The 5,000-nt window shown below is 53.9% G+C and overlaps 1 non-coding gene across 1 annotated transcript in view; it reads right to left on the reverse strand.

Annotated features, from left to right (window-relative positions):
• LOC126321825 (small subunit ribosomal RNA) overlaps nucleotides 1–1,494 on the reverse strand; it is a 1,893-nt gene extending 399 nt beyond the window's left edge. The window contains exon 1 of the ribosomal RNA XR_007558562.1: nucleotides 1–1,494. This exon is cut by the window's left edge and continues 399 nt beyond it. This is a non-coding gene — a ribosomal RNA (small subunit ribosomal RNA).
• Nucleotides 1,495–5,000: the final 3,506 nt, after the last annotated feature.

The following is a 5,000-nucleotide window of genomic DNA, read 5'->3' on the forward strand; positions in this document are numbered from 1 at the left end:
TAGAAGCCGCCTGTCCCTCTAAGAAGAAAAGTAATCGCTGACAGCACGAAGGATGTCACGCGACTAGTTAGCAGGCTAGAGTCTCGTTCGTTATCGGAATTAACCAGACAAATCGCTCCACCAACTAAGAACGGCCATGCACCACCACCCACCGAATCAAGAAAGAGCTATCAATCTGTCAATCCTTCCGGTGTCCGGGCCTGGTGAGGTTTCCCGTGTTGAGTCAAATTAAGCCGCAGGCTCCACTCCTGGTGGTGCCCTTCCGTCAATTCCTTTAAGTTTCAGCTTTGCAACCATACTTCCCCCGGAACCCAAAAGCTTTGGTTTCCCGGAGGCTGCCCGCCGAGTCATCGGAGGAACTGCGGCGGATCGCTGGCTGGCATCGTTTATGGTTAGAACTAGGGCGGTATCTGATCGCCTTCGAACCTCTAACTTTCGTTCTTGATTAATGAAAACATACTTGGCAAATGCTTTCGCTTCTGTTCGTCTTGCGACGATCCAAGAATTTCACCTCTAACGTCGCAATACGAATGCCCCCGCCTGTCCCTATTAATCATTACCTCGGGTTCCGAAAACCAACAAAATAGAACCGAGGTCCTATTCCATTATTCCATGCACACAGTATTCAGGCGGGCTTGCCTGCTTTAAGCACTCTAATTTGTTCAAAGTAAACGTGCCGGCCCACCGAGACACTCAACTAAGAGCACCCTGGTAGGATTTCAACGGGGTCCGCCTCGGGACGCGCAAGCACGCCTTCGGCTCGCCCCACCGGCAGGACGTCCCACGATACATGCCAGTTAAACACCGACGGGCGGTGAACCAACAGCGTGGGACACAAATCCAACTACGAGCTTTTTAACCGCAACAACTTTAATATACGCTATTGGAGCTGGAATTACCGCGGCTGCTGGCACCAGACTTGCCCTCCAATAGATACTCGTTAAAGGATTTAAAGTGTACTCATTCCGATTACGGGGCCTCGGATGAGTCCCGTATCGTTATTTTTCGTCACTACCTCCCCGTGCCGGGAGTGGGTAATTTGCGCGCCTGCTGCCTTCCTTGGATGTGGTAGCCGTTTCTCAGGCTCCCTCTCCGGAATCGAACCCTGATTCCCCGTTACCCGTTACAACCATGGTAGGCGCAGAACCTACCATCGACAGTTGATAAGGCAGACATTTGAAAGATGCGTCGCCGGTACGAGGACCGTGCGATCAGCCCAAAGTTATTCAGAGTCACCAAGGCAAACGGACCAGACGAGCCAATCCGATTGGTTTTGATCTAATAAAAGCGTCCCTTCCATCTCTGGTCGGGACTCTGTTTGCATGTATTAGCTCTAGAATTACCACAGTTATCCAAGTAACGTGGGTACGATCTAAGGAACCATAACTGATTTAATGAGCCATTCGCGGTTTCACCTTAATGCGGCTTGTACTGAGACATGCATGGCTTAATCTTTGAGACAAGCATATGACTACTGGCAGGATCAACCAGGGAGCTGCGTCAACGAGAGCTGAGCAGCCGGCCGCCCGGGAGTGTGTCCCGAGGGCCCGCGCGAACACGCAAGCGTCCGCTCAATTATTCTGCAAACAGGAGGAGGCTGAGCTCCCCTGCACGATACACCTCGAAACCCTCTCAGGTCCCGGCGGCGCGCAGCGCCGTCCTAAGTACTTGGTCGGGTTCGAGAGAGGCGCAATCGCCCGGAGATGGGCGAGTAGACGCTTTCAGTGCGAACACCCGTGCTCCCAACTGAGCTTGCCGCTGCCGACAGAGGCCCGGGAGCGTGCTGTCGTGGCATTGCCGGCGGGAAACAACACGCGCCACCTACGGTGACCGGCAGCTCCAACGCCAGCGCCACAGAAGGGCAAAGCCCCACTTGGGTGCAGAAGCGAACTCTCCCAGCACAGCGCACGCGCCAACACGTCCGCAGAGCTGCGATACAAACCACCTGCGAGAACCGCTGGGGGCGACCGAGCAGCAGACGGCGTCGCGACGCCGAGTGCCGGGCGGCGGCGCATCCTCAACGCACACAGTCCGCAATCGGACCAGCACACTGCAGATGTCCACCGCGCTTCGCACCGGGCTCGGCAGAACCCACTTTGGCCGCCTGGCGCCGCGCGCAGGGTGCGCCGGCGCATAGCTGGGACGCCAGCCGGGCCCGTCGGCCGGCGCTCCTGCCACTGGGCGCCCCCCACCAGCCGGCTGTAGTGCGTGCGCTCACGCAGCGCGCGGCCAGCACGCCGGGCGGCCCCCCCTCACCGGCCGGGGACTGTCCCGCCAAGCCACAGCCTCGTATCGCTTCATACCCACATGGCCAACTCAGGTTCGGGGGCATGGCGGGTACCGCCGAAACAACCGGTTCATAGATGTACCGATCGTCGCTATCACCGATGCACCTGCAGCGCGAACAACCGCTCAACAACTGATTTCCAGTTCATTTGCGGATCTTTGGCAGCAAACGTATACGTCAATCTACATTTGCGAAATCTACGATTCTGGCATGCCTGCATGTTATGTGTCACGACACGCTACATCAGCCCACATACACACTGCGGCATGTACACGAGAGAACACGTGGAAGATGGTCCGCGCACGTGTGCAATGTCCCTTGCGCGGTCGACTGTCAACCGGCCTCTGTAGCATGTCGCAGATGTGGAACGCGGTCCACCGTGCTATCATGTTGTGTGGGGCAATACGATTAAATAGGAAAACCCTCGTCGCTACATCAACAGACGGCTCACGCTGATTCCCGGCAGAGGGAGGAGGGGGGGGGGGGGGGCCAACATGCAATACTTTCGTCCGTACCTACCTACCACATGTCTGTACGGCGTACAACAGTGCAATCTCGCTGTAATGGGGAGACGAGACAAGTAGCATCGTGCACAACATATGGCCCTTATGATTCGCCATTGTAGGGCGCAGCCGGTGTACGGTCAAGCATGTGCCACATTATGTCACTCAGTACGTAACGACGGATGATCAGTGTGGGTTACGCGTACATCAGCGGACAGTCCACACAGGCCGTACCACAACGTACACTGACTGCATCGACAACCGAATGCAACTGAACAGCTGCAAGGCTCATTTCACAAACAAACGCCTGACCGACCAGCTTGGAAGGGCAGGAGGGGAGGGCGATATTCGTTCTGTAGCGGTACACCCTTCCAGTGGTTAGCGGGACTGTGTAGAAAGTACGCAACACTCGAAAGACCTTTATGTGAGGGTACGCACCATGGCATCAAGAAATACACATGACACCAGAGGATCCAAGCAGTGAACTATGTTCAGAGGGTTGCTGTTAGGCAAAGCTACATTCCTGTGACGTTACATGTGACAGTTAAGGTGCAGTGTAAGTTAGGTTAAGGTGCAGCGTAAGTTAGGTTAAGGTGCAGCGTAAGTTAGGTTAAGGTGCAGCGTAACTTAGGTTAAGGTGCAGCGTAACTTAGGTTAAGGTGCAGCGTAACTTAGGTTAAGGTGCAGCGTAACTTAGGTTAAGGTGCAGCGTAACTTAGGTTAAGGTGCAGCGTAAGTTAGGTTAAGGTGCAGCGTAACTTAGGTTAAGGTGCAGCGTAAGTTAGGTTAAGGTGCAGCGTAAGTTAGGTTAAGGTGCAGCGTAACTTGGGTTAAGGTGCAGCGTAACTTGGGTTAAGGTGCAGCGTAACTTGGGTTAAGGTGCAGCGTAACTTGGGTTAAGGTGCAGCGTAACTTGGGTTAAGGTGCAGCGTAACTTGGGTTAAGGTGCAGCGTAACTTGGGTTAAGGTGCAGCGTAACTTGGGTTAAGGTGCAGCGTAACTTGGGTTAAGGTGCAGCGTAACTTGGGTTAAGGTGCAGCGTAACTTGGGTTAAGGTGCAGCGTAACTTGGGTTAAGGTGCAGCGTAACTTGGGTTAAGGTGCAGCGTAACTTGGGTTAAGGTGCAGCGTAACTTGGGTTAAGGTGCAGCGTAACTTGGGTTAAGGTGCAGCGTAACTTGGGTTAAGGTGCAGCGTAACTTGGGTTAAGGTGCAGCGTAACTTGGGTTAAGGTGCAGCGTAACTTGGGTTAAGGTGCAGCGTAACTTGGGTTAAGGTGCAGCGTAACTTGGGTTAAGGTGCAGCGTAACTTGGGTTAAGGTGCAGCGTAACTTGGGTTAAGGTGCAGCGTAACTTGGGTTAAGGTGCAGCGTAACTTGGGTTAAGGTGCAGCGTAACTTGGGTTAAGGTGCAGCGTAACTTGGGTTAAGGTGCAGCGTAACTTAGGTTAAGGTGCAGCGTAACTTAGGTTAAGGGGCCAACGTGGGTTAGGTTAAGGGGCCAACGTGGGTTAGGTTAAGGGCCAACGTGGGTTAGGTTAAGGGCCAACGTGGGTTAGGTTAAGGGCCAACGTGGGTTAGGTTAAGGGCCAACGTGGGTTAGGTTAAGGGCCAACGTGGGTTAGGTTAAGGGCCAACGTGGGTTAGGTTAAGGGCCAACGTGGGTTAGGTTAAGGGCCAACGTGGGTTAGGTTAAGGGCCAACGTGGGTTAGGTTAAGGGCCAACGTGGGTTAGGTTAAGGGCCAACGTGGGTTAGGTTAAGGGCCAACGTGGGTTAGGTTAAGGGCCAACGTGGGTTAGGTTAAGGGCCAACGTGGGTTAGGTTAAGGGCCAACGTGGGTTAGGTTAAGGGCCAACGTGGGTTAGGTTAAGGGCCAACGTGGGTTAGGTTGCCAGAGATGTGTCAAATCAGGATGTACGTTTGGCTGGTGTCAGGTGGTGGGTTGGTTCGATGCCTTTATAAGGAGTGTGGCCAAAGGGTATTTTATTACTTGTACCTTTTGTGTTGTGGCGTGGCGTTGCGTCCTGTGTTGATACTGGGTGGACCACTGTGGGTGTTGCTGGCTGATTTGAGCTGCGTTGTTTGCGGGTGGTGTGAGACATTCTGTCTTATTAGTGGACGTGACGTTCCTCTTGTCGTTCTTTGGATAGTGTCCTGTGGCAGCGAGGATAAAATGGATGTTGTTGAACGATAGTGCTTTGGTGCTTTCG

The sequence above is a fragment of the Schistocerca gregaria genome, unplaced genomic scaffold (assembly GCF_023897955.1).
Source record: "Schistocerca gregaria isolate iqSchGreg1 unplaced genomic scaffold, iqSchGreg1.2 ptg000772l, whole genome shotgun sequence".
Lineage (NCBI taxonomy): Eukaryota > Metazoa > Arthropoda > Insecta > Orthoptera > Acrididae > Schistocerca > Schistocerca gregaria.